This window comes from Neocloeon triangulifer, unplaced genomic scaffold, assembly GCF_031216515.1.
Source record: "Neocloeon triangulifer isolate White Clay Creek 2 clone unplaced genomic scaffold, ASM3121651v1 ptg000011l, whole genome shotgun sequence".
Lineage (NCBI taxonomy): Eukaryota > Metazoa > Arthropoda > Insecta > Ephemeroptera > Baetidae > Neocloeon > Neocloeon triangulifer.
Genome location: NW_026775553.1, coordinates 339,875 through 358,512, shown reverse-complemented (window position 1 = coordinate 358,512; position 18,638 = coordinate 339,875). Strand labels below are relative to the sequence as shown.

General features: G+C 37.0%; 1 protein-coding gene across 2 annotated transcripts in view; it reads right to left on the bottom strand.

Annotated features, from left to right (window-relative positions):
• The window catches only part of LOC132196202 (uncharacterized), a 64,774-nt gene that overhangs the window by 40,651 nt on the left and 5,485 nt on the right, over window positions 1–18,638 (bottom strand). For both annotated transcript variants that reach the window (XR_009441744.1, XR_009441745.1), the window contains exons 3-8: window positions 14,675–14,861; window positions 4,923–4,983; window positions 4,683–4,867; window positions 4,473–4,624; window positions 4,264–4,420; window positions 3,995–4,208 (exon numbers count right to left, since the gene is read on the bottom strand). The gene's annotated coding sequence lies outside the window, so the exon portion shown is untranslated. The remainder of the gene's footprint in view (window positions 1–3,994; window positions 4,209–4,263; window positions 4,421–4,472; window positions 4,625–4,682; window positions 4,868–4,922; window positions 4,984–14,674; window positions 14,862–18,638) is intronic.

The following is an 18,638-nucleotide window of genomic DNA, read 5'->3' as shown; positions in this document are numbered from 1 at the left end:
AGGAGGAAGGGAAACAAACTAACTCGATGGGAGGAATCGGGCCTCGGTTACCGCCGCCGCCGACAGGGCGCGCTCGGTTCACCGGCTTACACAAAACTCGCAACTTCCACTAATCTGACAAAAATATGCAAATTAGCGGCGAAAACAATTCAACCGCTAATTATTCCGACAATTTCCACGCAAAACTAAACAATTTCGGGACGTGCGGCCGACGTAACTTCTCAAACCGGGCAAAATTAACTCAAAATCCAATAAACTCACCAAATAAACGCCTAACCAACACCAGACCAACTCAGGGAACAACTCACACTACCAGAGAACTCGCAAATCTAGGCCGAATTCGTCCGAAACCTGTCGGCAGCCAAGAGCTCGCGGCGCGCAGCTCTTGCTCCTTCAGCGTCTCAGCACGAACTCTCTCGCTCAACTGCCCCGCGCCAATGAGAGAACGCATCGGTCGGCTTCTACTCGCTTCCAGAAGGTTCCGGCCAATCAGATCGCGAGTTCTCAAATCGGGCCTTATATGGTCATTTTCTCCGGGGATTATCCAAACATGGACGGCGGAGATGACAGAAAACGACAAAATGGGTTTAGATGACTTGAGCGGGCAATTAAACTCAAACCTGATGACTTGTTCGGGTCGGGACTGGGACGAGTTGGCCGGCGGCGAATAAAAAGTGAGTCTATTTGCTTTCTTTCTTCTTTCCGGCGACAGCAAAAACACGAGGCGGTTTGTTTACTTTCTGATCGTTCCAATGTTGACCGGTAGATGGCCACGATCCGCCACTCACCGAGAAAGCTCGGCGGACAATCGCGGGCTATTCAAGCGGGCTCTCTCTGGTTCACCCTCCGCACGGCCTTCCCCACGTCCTCGACCTCGCTGCGCCTCCACCCCTCGCTCGCGGCTTCTGCAAAAATTAATCTTGGGGGGTTGCCCACCTCCGAGTTGCCGGTTTGTGGGGTGGTCTGGTTCGTGGTGTGCGCCTGTTGTAGTGGTCGATTACAAGAGGCGCGACCTACCATGAGAATACTTGCATATATGTCGCGCCTGTTGTAGTGAACCATTACAAGAGGCGCGACATATAAAAACAACCCCCTTCCCCGTACATTGGTGGTAGGTCACGTCTTTTGCAATCAGTTAAAGGAGGGCTTACCTATCCGTATCTCCTGCATTTCCACATTCCATTAAGCTGTCAAAACACACTTGCAATCGGTGGGCCGAAAATTCGGTGGTTTCGTCGTCGAAATCGGCGATTGAAATTTCGGCCAAGGAACATTTCATGCGCATTCGCCATGTTGGCCCGCTCTTTTTTGAAGCAGGAAAGCCTTCCGACACACACTCTTTCATTCCCTCCTGCTGGCTGGCGGCCGCTGCTGCTCCGTCCTCGAAGACGAGAGCGAACAAGTCTGGACAGCGGCGAGCGCGGCGAGAGACTTTTCGCGAGAGGCAGGCAGAAAATTTTAAATCAAAACGCGCCGATTTAAAATTAAAATATAACGCGTTTATTAATCAGCTTCATATTTGCAGCGTTGAAAGATGATAAACTGACGTAACATTCCGTTTTTTATATTTAATTAAATCTGCATTTGGAGCTGAGAAATAAAGCATTTTATTAAATTTAATATTTCATGTCAAGAAAAATTTTAAAGATGAAAACTTACATAGATTTATGTAGCCAATTAAATTATCTTTCTTTTTTGTCATACTGCCAATGTCATCAGAATTTTCTTAATGTACCTTTAAAGGACTTAAAGTCAAAATTTGATATTTTAGAGATGAAATAATTTTTTGAGAATTTTTTCAAGATAGCCATTGGATTGGAAATTTAATTTTAACCATACCCATGAATTTTTATCAAAACCTAAAAAGCTGTTTAAAACTTACAAAATTAAGTATAACAGTACCTCAAAACGATTGTGGAGGTCATACTAGGCCTTTCAGAGAATATTGTCTCATTTGTTAAAAACTAATCATATTGAAATAAAAATTCATGGGTATGGTTAAAATTAAATTTCCAATCGAATGGCTATCTTGAAAAAATTCTCAAAAAATTATTTCATCTCTAAAATATCAAATTTTGACTTTAAGTCCTGTAAAGGTACATTAAGAAAATTCTGACGACATTGGCAGTATCACAAAAAAGAAAGATAATTTAATTGGCTACATAAATCTATGTAAGTTTTCATCTTTAAAATTTTTTCTTGACATGAAATATTAAATTTAATAAAATGCTTTATTTCTCAGCTCCAAATGCAGATTTAATTAAATATAAAAAACGGAATGTTACGTCAGTTTATCATCTTTCAACGCTGCAAATATGAAGCTGATTAATAAACGCGTTATATTTTAATTTTAAATCGGCGCGTTTTGATTTAAAATTTTCTGCCTGCCTCTCGCGAAAAGTCTCTCGCCGCGCTCGCCGCTGTCCAGACTTGTTCGCTCTCGTCTTCGAGGACGGAGCAGCAGCGGCCGCCAGCCAGCAGGAGGGAGAGAAAGAGTGTGTGTCGGAAGGCTTTCCTGCTTCAAAAAAGAGCGGGCCAACATGGCGAATGCGCATGAAATGTTCCTTGGCCGAAATTTCAATCGCCGATTTCGACGACGAAACCACCGAATTTTCGGCCCACCGATTGCAAGTGTGTTTTGACAGCTTAATGGAATGTGGAAATGCAGGAGATACGGATAGGTAAGCCCTCCTTTAAGATTGTCTTCCCCTTCTGAACCCATCCCAAAGGCCCTTATTCTTTCCTGCAGTCCCGGTGATTGTGAGCTATAAATACCGGTTTTCTTTATCAACCACTACAGCAGGCGCGACATAAAACCACTACAGTAGGCGCGACATAAAACCACTACAGCAGGCGCGACATACCAACCTAATTTTTAAATACTGGTGTATAGGTCGCGCCTCTTGTAAGATTACCATAATATCATGTGCAATTATTTGCTGTACATATTTTTTCAATATTACTTTATAAAAAATATTTTATTATATAATTTTATGTTAATTTGTAATATTTATATTATTTTCTTAAGTTTGAATTAATTAAAATCTTATTCCTTTATTTGAACAATTGTGATAATAAAAGATTTTTTTTTAGTTCTTTCATATGACCCAGCGTTGCTAGAAATGATAATCTCATCCAAAGTTTTACTGATACTAAGTGTAAAGAGCAAATTAATTAATAAAATTATTGTGACTCGGATATAACATAATACTTCTGGTTTCATGTCAAATGTTTTAATAACAATTTAATATTTCATTCATATATTTAAAATTATACCTATTTAAAAGAATTATTCGCATTATTATGCATGATGCATTAACAAGCTGTCACTTCGGAATGCAATATCGTCGAAATTACAGCTTATTCTGATATCTTACTTCTTGCTCAGTGTAAGGTGTTTCATTAAATTTGTTGTACATTTTTTTTAGTTTTTTAATATATTTCTAAAATCACTGCATTTAAAACAATATTGGCATTATTCAGCAAACAGGAATGCGTCATGCAAGATGCGGATCTTGGTATAGGCGGCGTGGCACTGCCTTACTTTTGCTACCCGAACTCGCAATAATGAGACATCTACCGAGAAAGTGGATACTTCATGGTTTTTTATGATGCACACTGAATATATTAACAGAAGAAAAAAAATTTGTCCGCAAATGCTCATCAGCCACTTTCCCCAACGGGGGAAATGGCCACTGGCCACAGGGATAAATTACCAGATCGTGGCCGGGTACCCGACTGATATAATTTATTCCGAAAAGCCGCCCCAGCTGGCTACTTGACGGTTGATCCGCGCGTTTGCTTTTGCTCGCCTATTTTAGTCGCCTCATTTTCCAGATAGGCCAAGAATTGCTGGGTAAGTTAGACCCGCTGATTTGTGTACACAACAACACATACACATCATTGGTGTCTCTTCTGATAATTCTGAATTTTTTTTGCGTGCATTTTTCGTTTATGAATATTGAAAATATGGATATAATTTTTTGTTGCTTACGTTTTGTTAGGGATGAACGTAAATTTTTTCCCCAGCGTGCTGATTTTGAATTTTGGCGTCTGCTTAAAACATTCACCGTGTTGGATATTGTTAATTTTAATTAAGACACGTGTGAGGAAGTCTAAAAGGCTTAGGTTTTCTCTCATCTCATCAAGTACCTCGCAGAGACTCCTAACCATCCATGTTCCATCCAAATGACCGTGAGATGCGTATCCTGTTTTATATTATTAGCAAGTCGAACGAAATACATGAGATAGTGTTAAAATTACCTTCCATTGTCGCATAAAAGACGACCATATTGTGTATTTTTGGATCCAAGGAAACCTTAAACATATTTTCATTTCCGTCCGTGATTTGCCTCATGAATTTATTAGTATCTTGGTGATCAGTCTGATAACAATTTTCTTCTGCATCCCCCCGGCAGGGCTAGAAATAGAAATATTTCATTATTTTTATTAAATAATTGCAGTATTCAAACCCCAAGGAACAGAAGTTTCAGGCACTGAGGAAACGTCTTTTCCAGTTTCTGATATATCTCCGCTGTAGTAAATTCACCATCTGATGTTTGAATTTTTCCACCCTTTTCACCATGTGCCAAAAACACGATTATAAAAATGTCTGGATCTAAACCTATATGTGAATTTCTATAAATTATTTTTGCGATATTATAAATCAGTTATTGAATCACTGGATCTGAAACTATTCTTCAATTTATTTTCACTAGCAAGATATTCCAGAAGTTCATCCCTTAGTGGTGAAAACGCAAAGAATCGGCATTTCCGACTCATTGAGAATGTTTCCTTCAGTTTCTTAACGTCGTTATCAGTTCCAGTCTCATTTCCTTTAGGGTAATGCACGACTAATACAAAAACACTTTGAAAAAAAAGGTTTTTATATATTATTTTAACAGGGATGGAAAAATTATTACGTGGCAGCTTTTTCACTTCCATCTTCTCCAAAAAATCCTAGATTTGCATCTGCAGGTCCGGCTATTTTGAAAAATTGTTGAGAAATAGCAGAAAAGTATTATGTGCGATTCTTTATGTGTTCACACCCAATGCCCAAATTTAAAGTTAGCCAAATTGAGATTTTCACAGCATAAAAACCATGACTTGGAAGCAACACCCCTAAAATTCGGCGTTGTGGCTTGTTGATAGGCAATGCAATTGTTACACCGGAGATGCTTGTTAATCCAAATTGGCTTAATAATTATACAGGTGATGCTGATGATGCAGGAAATAAAAACACTCAAGATTCACACACCTCAAGGGCGGAAAAACGGACTCACCCTCTCACTGATTCTAGTACTGATTCGGATTTAATGGATTTAGGTAATTCGAATGGAGGAGAGGTTTTTCGCGAAACCCGCAGCAACAGCACGAGCAACAACAAAAGCAACAAGGCGGGATGCAAGAACAGGAGCAGCAGCGTAGGCAACAAGGCAAAGCAGACAAAACGCCAATAAATAATCCAATTTCGTTATTTTTGAAAGATGATATAATTTTCACTAATAATTTCACTCATAGGCATAATTTTCTTAAAATCATTTTTCTAAACGCACAATCTTTAGCGGATGTTAACCACATGATACTTTTACGTCACTTATTAGCAAATCAAATAGTCGATATAGTGGGAGTTTCTGAAACCTGGTTGAAGGATAAGCATGCAGATAATTTAGTGGACATTAATAACTATAGCATTGTAAGGAATGATCGTGAAGGAGCAAGAGGTGGAGGAGTTGCAATTTATTTTAGGAAAGGATTGAAATTTCATAAAGTTGCTTCATCTCCATCGATGCATAATTTGAATTTGACGGTGAACCCCAAATGGCCCGAAAAGAAATTGCCCGAACGTTTTTTGCTAGGAAATTGCCCGAATCGGAAGTTACCCGAACGTCTGCAGAACGGAATCTGCCCGAATTCTCAAGAGCAGTATGCCCGAATCTGCGCAGAAATTGCCCGAATCGGAAGTTACCCAAATTCGCAGCAGGTTGCATACAAGCTCTCTTTATATGCATCTTTATAGAATGAACAGATAGCAAATGTTTTTGCGTTTCATTATACAAACACACTCTCTCTCTCTCTCTCTCTCTCTCTCTCTCTCTCTCTCTCTCTCTCTCTCTCTCTCTCTCTCTCTCTCTCTCTCTCTCTCTCTCTCTCTCTCTCTCTCTCTCTCTCTCTCTCTCTCTCTCTCTCTCTCTCTCTCTCTCTCTCTCTCTCTCTCTCTCTCTCTCTCTCTCTCTCTCTCTCTCTCTTCCTCTCTCTCTCTCTCTTCCTCTCTCTACTTTTTCGATCGGCATTTCTCATTTTTCGAATTCCTTTTCGAATTTGACAGAATTTATTATGTGTGAAGTGGAGCAGCAAGGAGGTGAAACGCTAGTTGCAGTTATTTATCGGCGCCCGAACCGATTGTCGAAGCTCAATAATTTCATAGCAAAATTAGGTGACCTGCGAGCAAAATATGATAATATTATTGTCCTTGGTGATTTCAATTTAAATTTTGTTGATGGCTCAAGGGAAGTAAGGGAGGTGGAATCTGATTTACAGGACTTGAGCTTGAGTCGTTTGCTGATTAATAACACGCATAGATCACACAACGCTTTAACCACAATTGATGCTATTTTTCATTCAGAAGCTCTAGAATGTGTAAATTTTGGTAAATTGTTGAATTCTCTTTCAAGTCATGATATTCTTTATGCTTTTTGCAAATTAACCAGCCTCAAAATGAGTCTCTAATGATGAGAAACTTTGCAGTAGTGAACGCAGATTTTTTAGAAGAAGAGGCGCTTGAATTAGAGTGGCATGTTTGTGGGAATGAAGACACTGTTTTAAAAAAAGTTGATAAATTTTCACAGATGCTAATCGATTTCTATGATAAACTTGTGCCATTGCGTCAGTACAATGTTCCAAAGAAATTTAAACCTGAATTGCCCACAGGAATTAAATCTGAAATAAAATATCGTGATAGGCTGCTGAAACTTGCTCGGCGGATGCAGAATTTTCGTCATTTATTTGATATTTACCGACGTGTAAAAAATAGGATAAAGCAAATGATTCTAACATTTTACAGGAGCTGTATTTACAAAAAACTTAACAATCTTGGAAGTTCCGGACAAATTTGGAGCACTTTGAGAAAAATTGGTCTTGTGAAAGCAAAATTTTGTTACACTTCTCTAAACATTAGTGCAGATGAAATGGTTGGAGAGCTGACGGTGCAGCGTGATCAGTCGCTCCTAGAGAGAATTGATTTAGACTATATTATGAGTGGTATAAATACTGGTGAACAATTTCATTTTTCATATGTTAATCCCTCAGATGTGAAACGGGCTATTTTTGACATCACAACATCTGCGGAAGGATATGACAAAATTTGCATTGCAATGATAAAGAAAATAAATAATGCGATTCTGCAAACACTCACTAACATAATCAATTCTTCTCTCCAGATGAGTGATTTTCCTGCCATCTGGAAAAAAGTGATTTTAAGCCCTATTCCCAAGGTGCGCAATCCGGTGAAGCCCGGAGATTCTCGGCCCATAAGTTTACTTAGTACTTTATCTAAAATTTTAGAAAAAATTGTTTACGAGCAAATTTTAGCTTATCTCAACAAACACGATTTTTTAGATGAGTTTCAATCTGCAAACAGAAGGCTTTTTAGCACCACATCGGCGCTGCTTAAAATTGCTTTGAAGATATTCGTGTCTCTCTTTATAAGAAAAAATTGAAATTGGTTCTAATGGTGTTTTTAGATTATTCTAAGGCGTTTGATACGGTTGATCATAAACTCTTAAAAAGAAAACTTTCTCACAAGCAAAGTATCCCAACTAGCAAAAATTGATCTTAATGAAAATTGGCATGGAGGTAGGGTTGACCTTCAGGAACAACGATCTAGCATGGTTCGGCCTACAGAGCCGCCGAAAGTTGCCGATTTTTGCGTATGCAACCCGCTCCACGTCCCCACTGCCGCGCTCTCTTCTGCACGCTGCTGATAGAGCGGCAGGCGGAGAGGCGAGAGCAGCGCGAGAGGGGCTTGCTCGCACAATGCATGGCGAGTATAGCGATTTTGATTAACTTTGAATCGCTGTCAAAATTCAACGGCTGCTCGTACTTGAAAAATTTCAACGCCATAATTAAATATGGTCCTTTGACGCCCATATCCTTTAATATCATATTAATCCGTCGACGTTTTGTATTGTTTTCTGGCCACCAAACACGTGACCAAATGAATAAATCCTGAAAAAATAAAAATTCCAAAATAATAGTAAACCGTGGAATATTTTGATGAAAATTTACAATTTGGTTTAATTCAATATAGGCAATATATTTCCAAGGTCAAAATACTTTATTTTCACCCCACATTAGTTTTACATAAGGGTTTGTGTTGAGAGCTGTATCTCGGTAATTACTGGACCAAATTTCAAAACATAAAATTGAAAGTGATCGCGAAGAACTGTTCTTTTTGGTTATATTAAGCAAAAAAATTTATAAAAATTACAAGCATAAAATTTATGGCATTTTTTCAAAAATTATACTTTTTTAATGATATTTAAATGTTTTAGATTTTTTTGCTTAATATTACCAAAAAGAACAGTTCTTCGCGATCACTTTCAATTTTATGTTTTGAAATTTGGTCCAGTAATTACCGAGATACAGCTCTCAACACAAACCCTTATGTAAAACTAATGTGGGGTGAAAATAAAGTATTTTGACCTTGGAAATATATTGCCTATATTGAATTAAACCAAATTGTAAATTTTCATCAAAATATTCCACGGTTTACTATTATTTTGGAATTTTTATTTTTTCAGGATTTATTCATTTGGTCACGTGTTTGGTGGCCAGAAAACAATACAAAACGTCGACGGATTAATATGATATTAAAGGATATGGGCGTCAAAGGACCATATTTAATTATGGCGTTGAAATTTTTCAAGTACGAGCAGCCGTTGAATTTTGACAGCGATTCAAAGTTAATCAAAATCGCTATACTCGCCATGCATTGTGCGAGCGAGCCCCTCTCGCGCTGCTCTCGCCTCTCCGCCTGCCGCTCTATCAGCAGCGTGCAGAAGAGAGCGCGGCGGTGGGGACGTGGAGCGGGTTGCATACGCAAAAATCGGCAACTTTCGGCGGCTCTGTAGGCCGAACCATGCTAGATCGCGACTAATGAACTTCGACACGTTGTTCCTGAAGGTCAACCCTACCTCCATGCCAATTTTCATTAAGATCAATTTTTGCTAGTTGGGATACTTTGCTTGTCAGTAATGAAATGGTTTACAAGTTATCTTTCTGACAGAACGCAAGCAGTAAGAGACCAGAATGGTGGCTTCTCGAAATGGACGGAGTTAAAATGTGGCGTACCACAGGGATCAGTTCTCGGCCCCCTTTTGTTTTCTATCTATATGATTGACATTGACAGAATATTTAAGAACAGATGCAAATATCATATTTATGCAGATGATATTCAACTATATATATGTTGTTGTCTGAACGCGCTGAGTTGACTGAATGCATTCGGTCCAAGAGCGCTTTGGTCTGAATGCATTCGGTCTAACGCCGCTTGGCCCGAATGCATTCAGTCTGGACCAAACGCAATCCACAATGAAATCTCCTACTCTCAGCGCGTTCGGTCTAACAACTTGGTCCAAAAGCAATTTTTTTTTTAAGGGCTGCCAACTTTTGCGCTATTTTTAGTGATAAAACCGTGAAACATTATCGCAGTGGATTTAGAACATAACCAGGAAAGAGATCTTTACAGAATATGAACTTCATCAGGTATAAATTTTTTTTTCTAATAATTTTCAATTTTTTTATTAATATTATCATTTTTGTTTTAATTTTTTTAATAAAATGTGATTTCCTTGTACAAGCACCCTTGACAAAAGCTTCAGCAGGAATGAATTTCAGCCAGCTGAGAGTAGTTCTTTTTTAACGATAGCACAAGTTGGGGTGGTTTTAAAAGTGTTTATTTAGGGAAATTTTCGCCCTCAATTTATATTTTTTATTATCAAAACAGGAATTTTTCTAACTTTTTTAGACTGGTTTTGTCTCAGTATCTCGCGTCTCGGAACGTAATTCCACGTAAAAGGCGTTTTGTCTAACAATAAAGTAACTAATTTAACAAATAATATGTTTAAACGTAATAAACAAGACCAATTAATTAATTAATTGGTTGCTGTATAGGCCAAAGAAAATTTAAAAATAAAGATGCCGTCTCATAAAAATTGAATTTTTATCATTTCGCTCATACAGCGGCTAAATGGACAAAATGAAATTTACAATTGAGACGTTTGGTTAGTTTGAAATATTCAATATCAACGATTGGTCATTTCACGATTTACAGGCACGGGTGTTCTAATCGAGAAAAACAGCGTTATTTGTGTGTCAACGGGAAAGTGATTTTTGAGAGCGTCTAAAAAATGGAAATTTTGAGATTTCAAGGGTGGTCAGTCATGAAATTAGTTGATTTAATTTATATTTATGCGGTTAAAGTATAGGAAAAATCCGAATTTCCCGGAAAAGTGAGTTATAAGGAGGTTTGACAAAAAATTCATATCTCAGCTTCTAATTGAGATAAATTCAAAAATTTAAAGCGAAAATGCAGCTCAAGACATGCCCTTTCTCGGGGATGGGTAGGAATAATTTTCAAGGCCGTGTTTCTTAATGAGGGTGAGGTGATAAAAATTGAGGGGTTGTAAAACAAATGTTATGCAACTTGCAGAACGTTGGAAAAAATTACAAAGGAACCTCATCATATGAGACAACAACCCCTCATAGGGCGAATATTTCCTGCAACCCCTTAGTATTGTAATTAATTCTTGAATATGTGTCTCATATGGCCAAAATGGACCTATTTTGGGGATTTATTTTCAATGCCAAGAGGTTGCAGGAAATATTCGCCCTATGAGGGGTTGTTGTCTCATATGATGAGGTTCCTTTGTAATTTTTTCCAACGTTCTGCAAGTTGCATAACATTTGTTTTACAACCCCTCAATTTTTATCACCTCACCCTCATTAAGAAACACGGCCTTGAAAATTATCCCTACCCATCCCCGAGAAAGGGCATGTCTTGAGCTGCATTTTCGCTTTAAATTTTTGAATTTATCTCAATTAGAAGCTGAGATATGAATTTTTTGTCAAACCTCCTTATAACTCACTTTTCCGGGAAATTCGGATTTTTCCTATACTTTTACCGCATAAATATAAATTAAATCAACTAATTTCATGACTGACCACCCTTGAAATCTCAAAATTTCCATTTTTTAGACGCTCTCAAAAATCACTTTCCCGTTGACACACAAATAACGCTGTTTTTCTCGATTAGAACACCCGTGCCTGTAAATCGTGAAATGACCAATCGTTGATATTGAATATTTCAAACTAACCAAACGTCTCAATTGTAAATTTCATTTTGTCCATTTAACCGCTGTATGAACGATTTTCTTCTGCGCACCTCTTATTTCCTTCTAAACCTGCTCGAACGTAGTCTCGCGGTTATCACAAAAAATAGCGCAAAAGTTGGCAGCTCTTAAAAAAAATTGCTTTTGGACCAAGTTGTTAGACCGAACGCGCTGAGAGTAGGAGATTTCATTGTGGATTGCGTTTGGTCCAGACTGAATGCATTCGGGCCAAGCGGCGTTAGACCGAATGCATTCCGACCAAAGCGCTCTTGGACCGAATGCATTCAGTCAACTCAGCGCGTTCGGACAACAACATATACATGTTCTAAAGACTACTGTTAATATTCTTGTCTAACAGAACAACAATAAAATTGAATTGAATAGAATTGAGTGCAGTGTGGGCGAACTAGATGACGCTTTTGGAATAATGAATTTAATATTACAGGATGTTTTGAAATGGTCAGAAAAGCATGGGCTACGTTTAAATCCAAGTAAGACCAAGGCAATGCTCATTCATTCATCTCGAATTAAACCAAAATTAAATTTTAGCAATCTTCCAAAGCTGTTTTTAGGTGGTTCTGAAATTGAATTTGTTGATAATTTAAAAAATCTAGCAGTGTTTTTTGACCAAGAATTTCGCTGGGATAAACAAATTTCTACAGTTTGTCAGAAAGTTTATGGCACTTTAAACAATTTAAATAAATTTCGTGCTTTGACCCCTAAAAAAATTCGGCTTCAACTTTTAAAAAGTTTAATTCTACCTCATATTGATTACTGCAGCATAATATATTGTGACGTGAGAAAGGAGCGACTGAAAAGGATAGATGTGGCATTAAATAATTGTTTGAGATATGTCTATGATATAAATTTCGGTGAGCGCATAACCCCTTTTTATGCTAAAGCAGGTATTTTGAAAGTTGAGGAGCGAATGAAGCTGAACACTCTGTTGATGACACACAAAATATTATATGAAAACAGCCCCCCCCCCCCCCTATTTAAGGAAATTATTATTGCTGCGCGATGACTGTCAAGTCAGAGCTGCTAGAACACACAGATTGTTTCTCCTTCCGCCATTTGATTGCAATGATGACTCTTTCAGAATGACAAGCTATCGCCTTTGGAATGCACTACCGCAGGGTTGGTGTTTGAATGAAAATATTAACTCATTAAAAAATAAATTATTACAGCAATATTTGAACCAGTATAGGCTGTATGAATGAAATCAAAAATTAAAACAGAATTTAAAAGGACTGATCTGGAATAATAAAAGCTGAATTGCGAGGCGAAATCAAAGACGAAAATAAAGCCTGTTTACTAAACATAATTTGAGCTGCAGTTTTTTGCCAGGAGTAAGAGCAAAAAAAGAACAAAGAAAGCGGCATTCGGAAGTATCAGGCAGTCATCTAAATGCAAGCTTTCAGCATCCAGAAAAAAGAAAAATGTCCAAAGAACTTTATAACTGTTAATTTTTCTTTTGTTTGGTATTTTTTTTTTTTTTTTTTTTTTTTTTTTTAATTGGTTATCCCTCTTGGGAAAGGCACCAGCGGTAGCAGACAGGCTGCTAAATCGCATGGGCCGATAACTCGGATTCTCCCCTTTCGGGGCCGATAACACGGTGACCTTGCGACCCCCTGGGCCGGGGAGAGAGGAGCATATTTTGTTATTGTAAAAATTTGTATGTAAAATTATCATCTTATCTCTCAATTATATTAACTTGTATAATTTTGAATGTATAAATGATGTATCCCGTTATGGGCAGCAATTGCCTTTGTGATACATCAATAAACACAATTTGCAACTAAATTTTATTGAAAAAATTTCCAAAATTGCGGGTTTTATGGGACATTTTGACAAAAATTAAAAACCTCTAATTTTCTCGGGTTCTATTGATCGTAGAAAAAAACTTCGGGTATGGTTGAATTCGTCTTTACGAGTTATACAACTTTGCTGTTGAGTAAAAAGTCGTAGGTCAAAGTTCAAAGGTCATTTTTCGTGACCTCAAATTTTCAAACTAAAATTTGAAAATAGGCCACACGTTTAAAAAAAGTTTTGAGATAGCCATTCGATTCCTCATAAAATTTTTCATAAAATATGTCAAAACTGGAGCGAAGTTTTTCTTTGTTAAATTTGAAAATAAAAGAGAATATTAAAAAACGTGGTTTTTAGTGGCCTCCGCAGGCAGCAGGGTCAACATTAAGATCGCCTTTAACGTCGACCCTGATCATTTTAGGTAAAAAGTGATAACGACCAAAGTAAATGCCCACGTCAAGCCAAATCGAATGGTGTATATATTGATGACCTTCAGATCAGGTTACCCTTGTCGTTCAACTGTGGTCACCTGACCTAGATGTGTTAAACATAATAGGTCTCGTTCAGAGGATAATTTTGGTCACCAAGTATTGGTCTGTACCTCAACCACAAACCGAATAATTGTTCTTTTCCTTAATCGAATGCTCAGTTTTTAATACAATTAATTGGAAACTTTGGAAAGTTATAATTAATCGGTTTGTGGTTGAGGTACAGGCCAAAAAAAACTTGGTGACCAAAATTATCCTCTCAGCGAGACCTTTTTAAGTATGTTTCACACATCTAGGTCAGGTGACCTCAGTTGAAAGACCTGGGGGTAACCTTTGACGTGAAGGTCATCAATATATAAACCATTCGATTTGGCTTAACGTGGGCATTAACTTTGGTCGTTATCACTTTTTACCTAAAATGATCAGGGTCGACGTTAAAGGCGATCTTAATGTTGACCCTGTTGCCTGCGGAGGCCACTAAAAACCACGTTTTTTAATATTCTCTTTTATTTTCAAATTTAACAAAGAAAAACTTCGCTCCAGTTTTGACATATTTTATGTAAAATTTTATGAGGAATCGAATGGCTATCCCAAAACTTTTTTTAAACGTGTGGCCTATTTTCAAATTTAAGTTTGAAAATTTGAGGTCACGAAAAATGACCTTTGAACTTTGACCTACGACTTTTTACTCAACAGCAAAGTTGTATAACTCGTCAAGACAAATTCAACCATATCCGAAGTTTTGTTCTACAATCAAAAGAACCCGAGAAAATTAGGTTTTTTTTTATTTTTTTCATAAAACCCGCAATCTTGGAAATTATTTCAATAAAATTTAGGGGTGCTTCCAAGTCATGGTTGTTATGCTGTGAAAATCTCAATTGGCTAACTTCAAATTTGGGCATTGGGTGTGAAAACAGAAAGAATCGCACTTTGTGAACTAGCTATTACAAACCAGTTTCCTTATATAGTTAAATGTGTTTAACGTACCATCTAAACTTAAATTTGAAATTCCGGTGGCAACAACTTCCCCAGCTGCCATCTGGTGACCCTGTATGTTATCTCTTCTTATGCAGAGTGGACAGGGGGAAAGCCTGGTCAGGAAAGCGCCCATCTCTCGTGGGGTGAGGCGTTACGGAGGGGTGGGTCGTCGTCAGGCCAGCGGGGCGTCACGCTCCTTTAAAGTAGATGAAACACTCAGCGAATTTTTATCAATTCCTTCAAATATTTATGTAATACAAAAAAACCTACGTAATTTGTTTAAAATATGATAAAAACCTCATTTTCTAATTTTTAAATCATCCGAAGAGACCATTTTCAGTCGTTCGAACGCTATTTAAAAATCATTTTAATATATTCAAAACAGATTGTTCAAAAATTCTGAAAATTTACACTCTGACCTCTGACGCAAAATTACATGCCGCATCTTTCGGCTATCTCAGATTTTTGTCAGGTTGCCTATCACAAAGGGCAAAAAACTTAAGATTTTGACCTTTTGCAAGGGTCAATGAGCTTTTGAACTAGAAACTTGGTAAGCATTAAGAAAAGATACACTGGTTTATTAGCTTCAACTTCCCGCCGAGAAAATTAAAAAATCTGTACCCTAATTAATTTTACATAAGTTTTAGAAAACCCTTATGTATCTCCGATTTTGAAAAATTTGAATTTTTTCATCATAAGGGTATTGTAGAAACCAAAATATTAATTATCATGATATTTGATTGTAGAAATCAACTAAATCGAAGTATTCAAAAATTTGCTTCATTGTCTCGGAAACGTGAAAAATGCAAAAACCGACATTTTTCAACCTTCAATTTTACTTTTTTCAAAAATTTACGCGGTGACCCCCTATTTCTGGTGCCATATTTGTAGTAGGGTTGTCAAGGAACATGCTGGTTGGTCACAAACTCATGCCAAAGGCAGTTTTGTTGACTTAAAATGCAATCAAACGATTTTAGTGAAAATTTTAAATAAGAGAGCCATGTTGATTTCAAATGCATTTTTCTCAAAAATTTACGCGGTGACCTCCAATGTTCTTGTTATATAAATGATCCCTATGATCCAAACTATTAGTTTTTGAGGAGGATCATGCTGCCCCAAGGTGTTTTCATCCTCTTTAAAAAATTTCGAAAGCGGCACGACCCTTTAAGGCCCGGTCGCGCGGGTCTTTAAGTAGCTCACCTTTGCACGTTACGCCCCTCCTGCGAACCTGCCCCCCCATGCGAACCTCCCCTCCATGCGAACCTGGCCCCCCAAGCGAACCTGGCCCCCTATGCGAACCTGCACCCCCATGCGAACCTGGCCCCCCAAGCGAACCCAGCCTCCTATGAAAACCTGGGCCCCTATGCGTACCTGGCCCCCCATGCGAACCTGCCCCACTGCGAACCTGCCACACTGCGAACCTGCCACACTGCGAACCTGCCACACTGCGAACCTGCCCCCCTGCGAGCACGGAACATATCTAGTATATTCCAGACTAGATATTTTAGGGTGGCAACCATGGCTTTCATACAAATACCGGTTGCCAAAGCCGGTACCGCAGCTGGATTTGAACAGTGGTCTACTGATTGAAAGGCCACGACTATACCGGTAGGCCACACAACACAAGTAAACACAAGAAAAGTCAAATATATACATCCAAAACTGATAAATAAATCCCTTGACTTTTCAACAGCAGCAAAAATGTTATACATCTATATTAATTAGGCGCACCCCCCAAAATACAAATAAAAAAACAGCATATTGTAAACTATTTGTTGAAGTAAACATAAAAAATAATAAAGATGACCGATACTTAAAAAACGAACGCAACACCACTACATTAAAAAGACAGATGCAAAAAAATAAATAGCACACACTCCACGCATTTACACAAATATAAAAAGACAACGACGCAAAAAATAAGGCAATATTGAATATTTGAACCACTTAATTGCTAAAAGTATCTAAAAAAAAAAACACACAAAACCACCCATGCAATGCATAAAAAAACACAAAGGATCAAGTAACAATGCACCACTCACCACCAGAAAAAAAAACAATAAAAACGGATTTGAACGACATTAAAGACTACTAATTAAAAATATACAGCGATCAATAATTTCTCCAAAATCAAAACACAAAAACCCACCACCGTCTATGCAATGCGTAAAAAAGCACCAAAACGTAAAATGCATTACTCACCAAGAGAAAAAAAAAACGAAAAAAGGCATCGATACACAATTAAAACACTTCCTAAGGCAGCACAAAAAACAAAAACATAGCAAAACGAGCACTTAAAGTGAACTAAATGAATCCATGCAATTGTGTCGTATTCGCGCTCAAATTCAAATCTTCCATAATGTGATCATGGAAAAACTAGTTAAGAAAGCGATACAATTGTAATGCATATATTTTTTTGAGCTAATATTAAAACTGAGTAAAGAAATATTTCATTGAAAATTATTTGACAACATTTTAGTACAGCAACTATCCATATAAAGCGTTGTAAGTTGAAATTTCAAAGATATTCAATTGTTGACTTCACAATAAACGTGCATAATATGCATTTGATCATATTTCAATTGTACCTAATCGCACCGAATTATCGCTCCTTTTGTTTACTCTTGGCCTCGTAATTGGAATGATAAAGTAAATAGTAATGAATTTATTGAACGTGTTAATGTCAATGAGTATCAATGAGTGTCAATGGTATTATTTAATAAATATTTTAATTTTAAAATTTATATATATTTTCTATTTTTTTATTAACTACAGAGGCAATTTTGTGCTTGCTAAAGAAGAAGATATTTTGAGCGAAGTACAATAATCATCTTCATCAATTTTTTTTTTTTTTTTTTTTTTTTTAATAAAAACTAATTTAATTAAAATATTCCAATTCAATATATTATTCCTTCGTATTAAAAATATTTATTTACGTCATTGTACCAACGGCTTATGTTGAAAAATAGTTCTGCAATTACTTGATGTAGAAATATATATTTGTATATTAGGCTGATGTTAAAATATAGTTCCGAAATAAGCCGAATGTAGATCTATTTTTCAACATCAGCCGAATGTAGAATTTAGGATGGTTGGTAAAATGCGCGGTGCCCAAACAGATAGGAATTTCGTTTTGTTATTGCCTCGGCCAAGTCATTAAAATGGCATGGCAGTGGCGTGGCAATGGCATGGCATATATTAAGCCAACATAAATAAATATTAAATACTTCTCTCTATTATTTTTTAACCAAACTTCCTCTTGAAAATAAAGACCATTTTCTTAATTAAGCCGAATGTAGAACTATTTTCCAACATAAGCCGCAGCTACAATGATATTAATAAATATTTTTAATACGAAGGAATAATATATTGAATTAAAATATTTAAATTAAATCAGTTTTTATGAAAAAAAAGAAAAAAAATGAAGACGATTCGAAATTTCAACTTACAACGCTTTATATGGATAGTTATTGTACTAAAATGTTGTCAAATAATTTTCAATGAAATATTTCTTTACTCAGATTTAATATTAGCTCAAAAAAATATTTGCATTGCAATTGTATCGCTTTCTTGACTAGTTGTTCATGATCACACTATGGAAGATTTGAATTTGAGCGCGAATTCAACACAATGCGCCCAATTGATGTGGGGTTCGGAATATCGCGGTTGGGACGCCAAAAATTGGTATTGCCACACTCCAAATTTTTTTCATTATACTTTTCGAATCCATTCGGAATCGCGCAGTTTTCAACGATTTTAATTCACGAACTGGAAGCAGAAAAATCAGATTTATTTCATATTTTAAGAGTGACAACACCAAAGAAGCAAGAGATGGTAAATGTATGATTTTATTTCAAACTGATCAAAATACAAATTTTAATTATATCTGCTATTAGGCTAGTAAAATGCATCTGCGATTTGTGATGTTGAGTCTGGCTGCTCAGTGGCGCGCTTCACATACAATTAATTAATT